The sequence below is a fragment of the Chinchilla lanigera genome, unplaced genomic scaffold, assembly GCF_000276665.1.
Source record: "Chinchilla lanigera isolate Chin_1 unplaced genomic scaffold, ChiLan1.0 scaffold00018, whole genome shotgun sequence".
Lineage (NCBI taxonomy): Eukaryota > Metazoa > Chordata > Mammalia > Rodentia > Chinchillidae > Chinchilla > Chinchilla lanigera.
This window is the reverse complement of record NW_004955419.1, coordinates 14,824,162-14,839,888: the sequence shown is the minus strand read 5'-3', so window position 1 is coordinate 14,839,888 and position 15,727 is coordinate 14,824,162.

Here is a 15,727-nt window from a genome sequence, read left to right as displayed (position 1 = left end):
TACCACTTTGTTTGTAACTCTGTATTGTCTGTACTCTGCTTGTGATATGTTGTAAAATGTTGTATGTCTGTTAATGTTTCCCCCCTTAAAAAAAAAAACAACAAAAACATTCAGCCACTCTATTCTACTGATGAAGAATGTGGAGTTCTAATTACTTCTTCAGTATAACTCATACCATGCTCTTTTTTAATTGTTTGTTTAATTTAATTGTAGGTCTTTCTAGCTTGACTGTAAAGTGGGAGTAGAAAGTACGTCTGTCTTATTTAACGCTGCATCTCTGGCACTGAGCCCAGAGATGGGATAGGTGTGTTCTCTTACTAGTATTAAGTAAATTAATAAATGAAGATTGGTAACAGGGACTGTTTAGAGGGCAGCCCACAGTTGCTAGATCCCAGTTCAGCACTCTAGAAGTCAGAGTTTTGTACCTACTCACTGATCTGTGGAAAATTGCTTTCCTTAAGTGCAAACCAAAATCTGTAACTTACACATTTCCACACATTGACTTTCAATCTACACAACACTGCTAAACAACAAAGCAGCTAACCCTGGGGTACACCAGAGAAAATGATGCTCGCATTTTAACCAAGAGTCTTTGACAAAAGCCTTTTGCTTGTTTAAAAGCAGTAAAACATCAAGTTTATGGAAAGTGAAGTTTCCCCAGATGAAGTTTAGTTTTAATTTTATTTTTACTTTATTATTATTATTATTATTATTATTATTATTATTATTATTATTTTTGTCTTTTTGAGATGGGGTCTTGCTGTGCAGTTCAGACCGGCCTTGAGCTCACTTTGTAGCCCAGGCTGGTCTCGAACTTGCAGTGATCCTCCTGCCTCAGCCTCCTGAGTGCTGAGATTAACAAGCATGTGCCACCATGCCTGGCTAATCTTATTTTTAAATTTAATATTTCTGAAATATTAAGAGAGCCCCAACAATAAAAATTTTTGTCTAACATAAGAAACCTGGACTCTTTCCCAATAAAATGCAAGTTGCTTAGTTTGGCCTTTAAATCTCCATGTTATTCCCACTTGACTTTTTTTTTAAAACTCGTAGTGTACTACTTCCCTGAACCTGTTCTTTTCTCAAGCAAATGAAACTGTTGTTCTCAGTGCACACCAAACCCACTTTACCTTGCCTTTTCTCATTGTTTCCTTCCTGGACTTCCCACCCTACTCTGCATAGCCAGACCCTATCCTTTAAGACACTCCACATATATTGTGTGCTGGAGACTGCTAGGAACTGAGAGTGTAGTGATAAACAAACCTTATGCCTGGAGGTAGCACTCTGCATGGGTAACATAGAGCTTCCGGGGGCAAATGGGAAGTCACCTAACAAAACATTGAGGAGGAGAAAGAGAGGAGTTGGAGAAATGATTCTGAATCGGTGGTTTTCAGATGGAGAAGAGATGGTGGGAGCGTCTGACACAATGTCTGATGTTGTAGTTTAGATCTGAAATGTCCCCTCGAAGTCTCAAGTGCTCAGAGGTGAGCTTTTGGAAGGTGACTGGATGATAGGGGCTCTGTACTCATTAGTAGATGAGTCCTGCCTGATGTGCTCATGGCTGAATGTGCTATGAGGAGGCAGTGTTTTCTCCAAGGAAGTGGGTCCCTGAGGGACATGACTTGGAAGGGTGCATTCTGGTCCCGGCTCCTCTGTGTCTGCCTCCTGGCCCCCACGAGTGAGCAGCTTTCCTCTGCCGTTCCCTTCTGCTGTGGTGTTTCTGCCTTGGAGCTGGCCACCCATGGTCTGAACCCTCTGAAACAACAAAAATAGATTCTTTCTACTTTATGTATGTTGGGTATTTGGTACCAGTAACAAAAAGCCGACTAATACATCTGAAGACATTTTTGATTGTCACAACGTGAGAGGACAGTGCTATTGGCAACTAATAGGTAAAAATACTCTAAACAAACTACAGTGTGCAAGATAGTCCTGCACAGCAAAGCATTATTTGGCCCACAGTCAACAATGCCACAAGTGAGGAAGCATGCTGTAAATCAAGCAGTAAAGATGAGTAGGAAGCAGTTCCATCTGGCCAAAAGTGGCAGCATTTGCAAAGATCTGGAGATGAGATACCATATGCTGCTGTAGCACTTTGTGACTACTAACCAGTCTGAGTATATCAGCAGACACCCCTGGTAAAGCGTGATGACTGAGAACTATTCAAGGAAGCCTGAACTCCTGGTTACCCATGTGCTGGGATCATGGAGAGGTCCTTTTAGCTGAGGATAACTGATACTGAAAAGGTATTTAAAACAACTCCATTTAAAATGCGGACAAAAGTTTATAGTAGGTAGCAGGAGACTTGCTAAGGGATTTGTAGTGGGAGGGGGTGTCCCACAGGCTCAGTGATTTCATTTGAAGGACTCATAAAACTTGGAAAGCTGTTAAACTTGTGGTTACTGTTTATTACAGTGAAAGAGTACAGATAAAAATCAGCAAAGAAGGAAGGCAGGTGGGTGAAGTCCAGGAGAAACCAAGCATAAGATTCTAGTGGAGTCACACGAGGGCACACTTAATTTTCCCAGCACTGATGTGAGGGTCGACCAAGGATGCTCATGCCAGCCTTGGTGTCCAGAGACTTTGTCAGTCACATTAACAACAGCACCTTGTGTGAACTAGAAGTTAGACTAATACAAGGCCTCAGGCTTTATAGTTTTTCTGGCTGGGGGGCAGCGGGGGATGCAGTTCAATGGTAGAGCTTTGCTAGCCAGTGCAAGCTCCTGGGTTTGATCCCTAGAACCACAAAACAAAAACAAAAAGCAACAATGTCATTAAAAAGCACTTTTCAGGCAAGATAGTTCATGATAGTTTGTCTCTTAGGAGCCTGTCAAGGAACATTCTCTTTTTCTTTAAATGTACAGAGTTTGAGCAACCCTGGTCTGCTGAATTAACCTTTTACTACACAAGTGCTTTGTATTTTTAAGTAAGGACATTGTATCTTAATTCTTCTTTACTGTGAATTTTGTTAAACTGTGGTAAAATATACACAACATAAGTTACCATTTGAACAAACTCTAAGTATATAGTTTAGTAGTACTAAGTATAGTCACAATATTATGTAATCATCACGACTGTCTGTCTCTAGAACTTTTTTATCATCCCCCAACTAAAAACTAAATATACTTATTAAAACATAACTAGTTCTCCCAGGCACAGGTAACTACTATTCTACTTTCTGTCTCTTTGAATTTGACTACTCCCAGTATCTTGTATAAGTACCATAGTGCTATATTTATCCTGTTGTATCCAGCTTATTATTCTTAGCATGTCTTTTGAGTTTTATGTGTGGCATGTTGTGGCCAAATGTGTTTAAAACAGAAAAATAGACTGTATAAACAGAAAAATAGACTGCCATGTTCTTGCTTTTTTTAATGTTGATGCTGTGTGGGCTTTAATGTTGATACTGTATTGGCTTTAATTTTTTGAAAAAAATGAACTGAAAATTTTTTAAAACTTAAAAAAAAATCTTATATTTAAGAAAAGTTCGAGCCGGGTGTGGTGGTACATACCTATAATCCCAGCATTCTGGAGGCAGAAGCAGGAGGATCATTACAAGTTTGAGGCCAGCCTGGGCTACATAAGCTCAAGGCCAGCCTGAACTGCATAGGGAGACCCTGTCGCAAAAAGAAAAAAAGAAAAGTTCATCTGTGCTAATGCTTAGCATGAATAAGGAGTGACTTCAGTGCTTGTTTTTGGAATGCAGCATCCTTCACCAGTTACATTTCACTCAACCAGGTCAAGAAGAGAGAGAGAAGCCTTTGCAGAAATTTTCCCTGGCTACTTCAGTTTTTCCAAGCGCCTCTTCTAGTTCTCAGAGAGTTAATTCCTTCACATTGAAGTACCTATTGTATCATCCTTCAATATTTTCCATAGTTGCTGTCGGGTCTAATTGGTATCTGGCCTAAGTCTGCAAGACATTCTTTTGTTGAAATGCTGGCTTTGTATATGATTAAAGCAGTTTTGTAGCATTTTTCAACAATTTGTTTAGATCCTGCATTTTTGTCAAAGTTTGTAGGTTTAGTTTATGTTCTTTGTTCTTAAATGGTCTGATGTTAGCAGCATCCAGAATTCAGAGAGGAGCATAAACAAATTCTGAGAAAGTAGACACTAGTATTTATAGAGTGAATTTGAGTGGAGACTGGTCAGCTTGTTGGTGAATATTTTTGTGTCTGCTTCTCTCCACAACTGTGTGATTACAGAGACCTCATTAGTGAGCTTCTGGGTAGTGAGGACCCCTGTACTTTATTTGTGGAAGTAGTTGAGTATTTGCTTGTAACTTTTTAGATAATTTAGTTCAGTCACTTGTACAGGCCCTAAAATGAATAGATATTCCTCACAGAAATCTCTAGATTGTGTTTCTTTCAGCTGCTATATTTTAAGGGCCAAGGATATAGCTCAGTGGCACAGCATCTGCCTGGCAAATGCAAGGTCGTGAGTTCGATTTCTGTTACCAAAAATAATAGTAATGATAATAATAATACTAATTCCAGTTGTTATATTTTAAACCTGAATGAGTTTGGCAAACTGACAAAGGATTAAGGATCTTTAGTTTTAAGCCTTTACAGTTCTCTTGTTTCTAGCTGAATCAGCTTACTGCATGTTGAAAATAATCTGCCCTTAGTGTTTAGGGACCAAATGTGTTTAAATAGAAAAATAGACTTCCAGCCAATGGGAGCTGGGCCTTTGTCAGGTAGGGCTGTATGAGGGCAATCGTTTTTTGCTTGGGAAGTTTTAAAAATCAGAAATTGGTGAATTTTTCTCCTACCTCTTCTTAAAACAATGGTGCTTAATATTCAAATATGTTTGTAACAGTGGGATCCTCAACATGAGTGCTTTCTTTTTCTTGTTGAGAAAGAGCCTCACTGTGTCATTCAGGCTGGCCTTGAACTCACTATGTAGCCCAGGTTGGCCTGACATCCATCCTACTGGCTCAGCCTCCCAAGTGTTGAGATTACAGGCATCGTCACCATGCCCAGCTGCGTGCATTTATTTTTACCAGATAAGAAATAAGGGGGCTGGGGATTTAGCTCAGCGGCAAAAGCGCCTGCCTGGCAAGCGCAAGGTCGTGAGTTCGGTTCCTGGTACCTGAGAAAAACAAAAACAAACAAACAAAAGAAATAAGGAGGGGCTGGGGATTTAGCTCAGCGGCAAAAGTGCCTGCCTGGCAAGTGCAAGGTCGTGAGTTCTGTTCCTGGTACCGGAGAAAAACCAAAAAAAAAAAAAAAAAAGAAATAAGGAAAACCCTCCTCCTTCCCTCCCAGTACTGTAGTCAGGTACACTGGGAGCGTAGAGAATGGGCTGCAGCTCTCAAAGTGAGAGACAGCTCCTAGGAGCTCCAAATCAGCATGGGGCTTGTGCATCATACCTTGGAGTGGTGTAGCCCATCCTCCTCTCATGGGGTGAAGGAGACAATAGGGTTCAGGAGCATCACCCAAGAAGTGGTGTTGCATAGCAATTAGTAGCACTGACTCTGGGGCAGATCACTTGATTAAATCCTGATTCCTGTATTTATTAGCCACATGGCAGTGGGCGCATTTTCTAGCTCACTTTTCTTGTCTGTAAAATGGAGATAATACCTCTCTATAAAGGACAGTGCATTACAATATCTGATGTGCTTAGAATAAAGCTTAGAACATATGTCATTGTGTCCTACTATTATTTTTATTAATTTCTCAGGGTAACCTCACACTTTTCTCAATAAGTTGTATCTCTGCTTTAGAAGATCTAACAGCACCACTTAACCTCGCTATTGAGAGAACCATTTACTAGGTTTATTTGATTATTAGATTACTTGATTATTGGATACTTTACTTGATTATTGGATTTATTTGATTATTGGATCTACAGAAGTGAGAGTAAAAACCATGTCAGTTTTTGCTCATATTGTTCAAAAGGCCTGGTAAATGTTCAGGAAATATTTATTAAATTAATATGTATTTTAGTTATAAAATAAGCAAGATGTCACTTCACTTCTAAGATTAGCAGAGGTTTTTTCAAAACAGTACTATCATGTTTAGGTACTGTCATGTCTATTATGTCTAGAGAAGAAAGAAAACACTCATGTACTATGAGTGTGAGCAGTCTGGTAGATCTTGTGTTAAGGGCAACTTGACTAAATTTTAGAAAGTCCTCCTGCACCCATACTAAGGAGCAAATCCAAGGTCTTACTCATGCTAGACAAGTGTTCCAGTACTGAGCTATAATCCTAGCCCAAGCATATATTTTTGAGGGGTTTTGTTTCTGGTTTTGGTTTTGTTTTTTTGGAGACAGGGTTTTACTGTGTAGTTCAGGCTGGCCTTAACTTCATTATGTAGCCAAGCCTGGCTTTGAAGTGCTCTTCCTGCCTCAGCCTCCCATGCTGGAATTACTTTTGATTTTATGTGTAGGCGTTTTCAGAGTGATGTATAAGTATATAAAAAGGTTTAAGAAAAGATATTTATTGTAGCTTTTACATTATTGAATACTTGGAATCAAGGTAAATGTCTGAAACTAAAGGCTTGGTTTATTGTACTGTATTTATCCTTAAGAATCAGGTAGAATTATGCTTCTCAAATGCAGACTCTAGTAGTGACTGAAAACTCTGGATGCACTGGATACAGACACAGATTCCCAAACCCAACCTTTGGGTCAGTGGTTGAGATAAGTAACAGTTCCTATATTTTCTAACAAGCCAGTGATTTTACTGCACAGTCTGCTTTGAAAACCAGTGTTGCAGTGGCTTTCTGGCTACGCATTAGCTCTCACTCAGGTGAGCTAAAGATTTTACTTAAAACCAACCATGAAATACCAACCAATTGAAATATCAACCAAGAAAAAAAGAATTAAAATCTGTGGGAAACCTGGAAAACAAGAAAGGACTTAAGAATTGCCCTACCTCCCCTAAAAGAAAACGAAAAGCACACACACTAAAAGAAAGGAAGACGATTAATTCAGACTACCCAAAAAGGTAATTAGTGCTAAGCACCTAATACAAGCCAAGGAAAAGTTATTTCATCTCACCACACCCAACCTCCCTCCCTGGAAAGGATGAGCTTTCCCCCCAAAAACACAGACTGTCCCAGAAGTCAGGACAGCAAGGTTTGGTTTGGAGGTAAAAGGTATGGTTGCCAGTAACCTCTTCTCTGTACAGAGCTTCCTCCTGAAAGCTCACCTCCAGGCAACATTTCAAAGGAGAATCTGAGAACTGGTTTGTAGTCTAAGCCTTCATAATGCTCCTTGAAACCAGGCAGATGGCAGAGTTGAGGAACAAATAAGGCTGAGGCATTGCAGCACACAGGATATTCGTGGTGTTCACCCTCTGGCATCACTGGATGCCTCTTTAGTGGCCAGTTGTCTCAGTCTATATGTGCTGAAACAAACTTGTGAGACTAGGTAACTTATAAAGAACAAAGCTTATTTCTCACAGTTACAGAGGCTAGAGAGTCTGAGATCAAGGTGCCAGCATGTTCAGCATGTAGCAAGGCTTCTCCTTTGACTTTGTCTTCCTGTGGCAGCACCTTCACATAGCAGAAGGTGGTAGGGCTAAAAGGGACCTAGCGCGGTGTTCTCAAAATGCAGAAGAGTAAAAGAGCCTAACCGGTTCCCTCCAGTCCTTTTATAAGGCATTAATCCATTTATATGGGCTGAACCCTCATGACTTAATCACTTCCCTAGAGGCCTTACATCTTAATAACCCTATAGTGGGAGATGCAGTTTCAACATGAATTTTGTAGAGCACCAAATAAAATTCAGATACTCCATGACATCTCATGTCTTCCTTGAATTCCTAAGCTGCCAATCAGTTTCTGTCCTTCTACTTCCAAGGGTAGGCCCACCTTTCCTTGCCATTCACTGTACCCAGAGCAGTCTGCTGCCTTCAATGCCAGGTGACTGCTGAGTTCTCCAGAGGAGAGAAGGGTATAGTTTTGAAACATTTATCACCTAGTACATACACACTCACATATTCACATTCTCTTGCTTAATTTACAAGCTTACAGCTTTTCTTCTGTTTCCTGCAGTTTTGTAAAATGGATATTGTACAGCCTTTTCCACTGAGACTTCTTTGGTGAGCTAGATAATACCATCTTTTCTGAGTCAGTTTAGTCATGTAAATTAATTAAATGGAGTGCATTTTTCTTGAAGGAGTTGTAGATGGTGAATGTCACAGTCAGATCACTGCCTGCCTCCCCCTCTTTGAACCACTGCTGTGTTTTACACAATGCTGAATGAGCAGGAGCGGCACCTGTAATTTGAGAGATAGTAAGGCAGGGGAGATGAAGAGTCCCAACCTAAGTTAAAGTTTGAGCTGATAGTTAGAACAGTTGGATAGCCATTTCAAAATCAACACATTCATGAGAATTTGACTGAATTTATTCATTTAGTGTGCGTCTTGTATTTATTGATTGCCTTCTATGTGTTACGCTTTGTAAGTGGCGTTGACCCAGATGTGGGCAAGGTTTCTGTCTTGCAGTACTCTGCATTCAGTGCTTAGAGAAGAATCACAGCAATAAGATGTGTAGGACTGTTGCAGTGCTGTACAGCCTCTGAGCAGTGTATTGTGTAAAGATCCCAAATCCTGAAAAAGTACTTAGAAATCTAATTCTTGGATTTAGTTCTCAGCAGCCAGGAAGGTACTGGTGCCGTTTACAGAGATATTAGAGTAGGGTGTATGTAGTTGCTAACCAGATCCACAGAGGTGGAGAAAAGTAACATCTGTGGAGAGAGTACCATGAGAAAGAAGGTGCGCCATGACCATTGATGAACCATTGATGGAATCTGAGAAGTAGAAGTGGGAACACAGGAGTTGTCAACACTGGGAAATATGTAAATGTAACTTATAACGTGAAAAAGTATCATATTTATAGCTGACTGAACACTTGATGTATTTCCAACCAGATCCACAGAGGTGGATTCAGTGTCCTTTCCAATTCAGAAACAAAAATTCAATATCCTTTAGAAACAGAACATTTTTAACATTGTTAAATCTTATTAGGAATAAATATTAAATATCGTGTTTAATATGTAATGGCATACTGGAAGCTTAACCTTAAAAATTGGGAATTAGAAAACAATTTTGAAAAGTGAAATAAGGAACGATCTGTCTTCCTGAAAGTAAAAAACATATTTAGCTATTTTAGGAATTTTAAATGATGTAGTATTAGTTGTAAAATGGACAAGTAGAGCAACAAACCAGAATATAAATTCTAGAAGTACATGAAAAAGTAAAGAAAATTTTATACTTTTGCCAAGGGACTATAATAATCAACCAGGACCATATTAATTTTTTTTTATTTCCTTTGCACTTATTAAGAAAATGATCTCCTTCTTTGAGTATTTTCTTGAATGTATGCTTCTAAATTGGAAGGTTTAGTCCTATTACCCGTATACTGAAATTCAGTTCACCTGATACCTGTTAAGTCTGTTTCAGAGTTCCTGTTTTATTTTATGAATGAAAATAGGTTACTGACATTCCGAACCTTGTTCCTGACTCACAATCTCATCTGGACCAGTTACATCACTTTTCATACTCCCCATGTCCATTCCTAAAAATGAGAGAGTCGGAATGGTGGGGGGTGTTACAATGGTCTACCAAGTAGTTTCAAGTCTCGATCCCATGAACAAATGTTTTGCAATAGTAAGGCAAATCTGTCCTCTCCTTCTGAGAATCAGGGAAGATACAGAAATTATGTGTTATATAATCCCTTCTACCCATTGTTAAATAATGTGAACTTTGTATCCAAAAATGTTGCATAGGTAGCCTCTTAGCCCTTGTACTTCACCTGTCACAACACTCAGCACATTTGATTGCAAGCATTTGTTTGGCTTTTCTGCTAAATTGTAGGCTTCACGAGCCAGGAAATATATCTGTACAGCTAGCCTCGGGCGGGCGCAGCCCCAACTCACATTTAATGTTTACTAACTGCCATTAAGAGGGAAAAAAATGGACAAACGACTAGAAGGAATGAATGCTTGGTAGCAGACACTGCCTCATATACCCCTGCCCTTCTATCTTCCCAAAAGAGTCTGTGCAACAGGAAGCTTTAAAAACAAAATTGGAGCCAGGCATGGTGGCATACACCTGTAATCCCAGCACTCGGGAGGCTAAGGCAGGAGGATCGTTGAGAGTTCGAGACTAGCCTGGGCTACAAAGTGAGCTCAAGGCAGCCTGAACTGCAAAGGAAGACCCTGTCTCAAAAAGACAAAAAAAAAAAACAAAAAACAAACCCAAAAATGTTACATAATATGAATTTAACCACACTTATAGTGTTAATTTAAGGATTGTCCACTGTGCATAAAGAAAATATATCACAATCTGAATGTTTTATCTTTTTCTATGGGCTTCACAAAGGTTGTGATAACATAAACCGGAAACTTCGTAAACCTTACATAATTTTGAAACCAGTATCTGGGATGAGTTTTTAGAATTGAACCAATTATTGAAGGTTCCTCTACACAGAGATGTGAATGATATGTTGGAGTCAAGAATGATTTCTAGAATTTAGGCTTTTATAAGAATGTGGTAATATCATTTACTAAGATATTACTTCAGATAGAATTGTCATTTAAAAGTATAGTTTTAAAGATCATAAAGAGGGTGATAAGCCCCAGCAAAAGAAACAGCGTGGCAGAGTGATAGGCGCAATATCCCAGGAGCCAAGGGAAGAAAGGGTTCTAGGAGAGCAGAGGGCCGGGCGTGGTGGTACAAGCCTGGGATCTTAGTTAGCCTTTGGGGGGTGGTGAGACCGGAGGACTGTGAGTTTGAGGCCAGCTTAAGTTCTATAGTGAGTTTCAGGCAAGCCAGGGTTATATAGTGGGACTCTTTGTCTAAAAAAAAAATAAAGTAGAGCAGAAACAGTCTTGAGAAGCTAAGACAATGGGTGTAAGGATTGTCATTTCCATTTCCATTTCTTGATGTGGAGGTTGTTGGGGATGTTGGCCAGAGCAGTTCTGATGAAAGTACAGTATGTGGTGACACATGTGCTTCGATGTTCTCTGAAATGTGGGATGAGCCTGCCTTTAGTTTACCTTCCAGGTAGGGCTGTATTTTCAGCGCCCAGGGCAGATTCTTTGTTATGAGACACTGTTACTTTCTTAAGTTTTGGAAAACTCTGTTAGGAAAACAAAACTATCAAAATTTAAAGGCAATTAAAAGTGTTCACATCACTTGCTTTGAGGCAGAATTGTCAGGTTTTCTATTTGCTCTTCTTTGAGTGGATGGTAAGAGTATGAATCATGTTAAATCGCGCCCATTGATGAAGACACTTTATTTTTATTTTTTTTAATTTTTCATCTTTATTCATATAGTAAATTACATTTGTTCCCCCCGCGCCCTTACCGGGAATCAAACTCACGACCTCGCCCTTGCCAGGCAGGCACTGTGCAGCTGAGCTAAATCCCAAGCCCCCCATTTGTCTTCAAATGTTAGATCAACCTTGCATTCCGGGAGTAAAGTCCATTTGGCCATAGAGAATCACTGTTTTCAGATTATCAGATTCAGTTCCCTAATATTCTATTCAGGAATGTTTGCATCCATGTTCGTGAAATTGGCCTGTTAATCCTTCATTCTTGTGTTTCCAGTGTTGGTGTCAAGGTTGCTGGCTTCTCTGGAAGATCTTAAGACTGTTTTTCTTCTTTAAATACTTGAGAGGACTCATCAAGAAACCCAATAGTCTTGAGTTTTATTTCATAGGGAAAACACTTTTTAATGTGATTAATACTGTTATTGGAACAGTTTGAACGAATGGGATGCCATGATAATCAATTTTAACCCTTTTCTGATATAGAATAAAAACTCACATTCAGTATAAACTGTAGAAATTAAGAACGTGAATCACTGGGAGAGTTAAGAATTTTGAGATGTTTAAGAGTGAATCTTTTAGATGTATTGGTATTTTAAAATAATATTAAAATTACTTAAAACTGTGTTTTCCATAACCATAGAAATCTTACTAAAATTATTTTAAAAATCAGTTTGTTTTCTTGGCAAAGATATAACTAGTTTGCAAAATGTATATTTCAATTTAGTATTTACACTGGGTCAGTTTATCAAAGAGATGGAGAGTGTCACCATATTCTTCCACCTTCCCACTTCCCACAGTCTTTTGTCCTTTTCTTGATTTTCAGATCTGACATATTCTTTCCGTCCATCTGCTGCTATTTAAGACAGTGTACTGTTATATCTTGCCTGCATTACTGCATCAACCTCCAACTAGATTGTTACCTCTAGTCTCTATTCCAACTCTGATCAGAATGTTTCTGAAGTTACCTTCTTGTGTACAACCATGTAATACTTTATTTTCTCTGTAAAAAGTTCAGAGATTTTTTACATGACCTATGAGACCTTCAAAATGAGAATTATATTGAACCTAAAGGTCAATTAGGGATTAACCTAACAATGTTGAGTTTCCAGTGCATTGAGACAATATTTACTTAGGTCATATTTAATTTCTCTTGCTTTATAGTTTTTAGCATAGAAATCTTTGACATCTTTTGTTAGGATTATTCCTAGTTATTTTATATATTTTTGGCACTACTATGAGTAGTGTTACTATAAAAAGAATTAAGGGCTGGGGATTTAGCTCAGCGGCAAAAGCGCCTGCCTGGCAAACGCAAGGTCGTGAGTTCGGTTCCCGGTACCGGAGAAAAACAAAAAAAAAAAAAAAAAAAAAGAAATTTTTCAAAATTTAATTTTCCCAGCCAGGTGTGGTGGCACACACCTATAATACCAGCTCTCAGGAGGCTGAAGCAGGAGGATCACCACAAGTTCAAGGCCACCCTGGAATATAGTGAGTTCAAGGCCAGCCTGGACTACATAGCAAGACCCTGTCTCAAGAATCATCATCATCATCATAATAATAATAATTTTCCAGTATTTTACTGTAACATGTAGCAAATTGACTTTCCAAAAAATACTAATCTTACAACCTGTAACTTTCAAAAATTCAGTTACCACTTCAGCTTCTTTGTGTGAATGCTCTTGGACTTCTATTTGAGCAGCCATATCTTCTAAAAATAGGAAGCTTTAATTCTTTTCTAATTTTTCTGCCTTTTATACATTTTCCCTTCTTTTAGTCTCTTCCCCCTTCCCTGTTACCCTATCTTCCCTTTTCCCTCTCTAGTATTTCAATGGCCAGCATCTCCAGTAAATGTGGAACAGAAATGGTACAAGTGAGTATTCCTTGCCTTAATCTTAGAAGGAAATAATTCACTCTTTTACATTAATATAATATTGGCTACAGATTTTTCATAGATGCCCATTGTCCATTTGAGGAACTTCCTAGTTATCAATTTACCAAGAGCTTTTATCGTAAATGAAAATGGAATTTTGTCAATTTTTTTTTACATCTGTTGAAATTATATTGCAATTTTTCTCCCATAGACTGTGAATACATTGATCCTGGAAGAAATTTTACTTGGGCAAAGTGTAGTACCTGTATACAGTATACTGTACATTTTTTGATTCAATTGCCTCATGTTTTATAAACGATTTTTACATCAATATGAATAGCAATATTGGTCTGTGATTTTCTTTGTTGCAGTGATTTTTGTGAGGTTTGGTGTAAAGGCTATGCTGGCCCACTCAGGTTAAGTAGTACACCCTCCTACTCCCTTTCTTCCTCCTCCTCTCTTTTCTGGAAAATACTTGCATTGTAAAAGAATTACTTCATCTTTGGCTGACGTAATTTATCAGGGAAGCCACTGTAGCCTTCTTTTGGGAAAGACTTTGTCTTTTTTTTTTTTTTGTAATTCAGTTTCTGTTTTAAATATTTTGTTACCCATCAGCAGTTGAGAGGTAGTATTAAAGCAAGCAACAACAAGCCCTTTGAAAGGGTTAGAATCTTAGAAAGAAAGACTGTATAAGGAATGTTGGGAAGATTGTAGTAACTGGAGTCAGGTGGAAATCAGCTAGGCATTTTCTCTGTTATTTGGCTATTAACTAGCCTTTTCAGGTTTTGGAAAAGTGTCAACATCCTTTTACATATAAATTTTTTTTTCTGTATGCAGTTTTTCCCAAAATATTTTCATATACCTTTGTTATAATGGCTTAAATGATTTTTATCATAATGTTACTAAAGTGTAAAAATGAAACTTCTGAGTTCTTATAGTTCTAAAAAACTTAAAATTCAACTTAAGTAACTACAAAATCAACATGAATTCAAATTAGCATTAATGTGATAAGGGAACCAGAGTTTAAATAATGTTTTTCTACCTTTACAGTGCCAGAAGGAGTGTAGTATTAAGAACATAAACTCAAATAATAGAATCAGTCAGGGTTTCCATTAACAGATGAATGGATAAAGAAAATGTGGTGTATACATACAGTGAAGTATTATTTAGCCATACGGAAGAATGGAGTCATGCCAGGTGCAGGAATATGGATGGAACTGGAGATCATCATGTTAAGTACAATAAACCAGTCTCAAAAAGAGAAGAATCACATTTTCTCTCATGTGTGGAATCTAGGGGGTTGGGGAGTCAACATGAAAATAGAAGGGAGGCTATTACAGAAGACGAAGGGGCTGGGGAGGGGAGGGTAAGGGATGGTAAAAGGAGAGATTATGATGACAGTATGTTATATACATGTCAAGTTCCAAATTTGTCTGCAACTTATTTTGTGCAAATGACTTAATTTTCTCATTTATAAAATGAGAATAATTAATTCAGTCAAATTAGGATTAGTGATATAGCAGGATTACTTGCATGTCAAGTCATAAAATAGTACTTGGAAAATAATTGATCAGTAAATATTAGTTATAGTAAGTATTGGTGTTCTGTCATTGATCTGCAGAAACCTAATGATCCATGTTGGGCTTAGTAAGTTGTTTTAGTAAGTTTTTCATTGTTGTGACAGAAATACGTGATGTGAATAATTTAAAGGAAGATAGATTTTATTTTTGGCTCACGGTTTTAGAGGTTTTGGTCCATGCTCAGCTGGTTACATTGCTGTGCGTCTGAGGTGAGGCAGAGCATCGTGATGGAAGGGCATGGTAGAGCAAACTTGCTTATCTCATGGTAGCCAGGAAGCAGAGAGAAAGGGAGCGAATCCAACAGAGGGTCCTGGGTCCAGACACAATCCCTAAGGTTATACCCACATAACCCACTCCCTTCAACTAGGCTCCACCTCCTAAATTTCCATTATCTCCCAACAAGCCCATCAAATTATGATTTTTCAGTAGGTTAATCCACTGATGACATTGCAGTTAACATGATCCAATCACTTCAAAAACCTGCCTCTAAATACATGAGATTGTTGAGGGACATTTTAGATTTAACCTGTAACAGTGGTAGAACAGCATCTGATTCTGTTGAATGTGTTTCTGGTTTTGACTTGAATAATATAAATATACTAATGCATGCATAGAATATTTGCTTAAGTGAACATACAGCTTAGTATTAGTAACTTCATAGCTTTGTTTGTTATTTTAAGATATTTCATACATAAACTTAAATTAGCCAGCCAGGACTCCTTGAATTTCAGTATTTAATGACATGTCCCTTAGTTACATGTAAAGCTGAGAGTATAACCTCACAGTGGTCCTGTCAGATATGGGAAAATATCACACGAAGTCATTTTTCAGTTGAAAGTGTAAGAAAAAATCATTAGGCTGCTGGAGGAAATCATTACAATGTGGAAAGTTTTCTCTGCAGTTCAAAAAATACTTTGTCTTATCGATTCTATTTTGTATTACTCTTAGAATATATTGAGGTTTATCAACAGCAGTTTTGTCAGCTTGGACTCAATCTG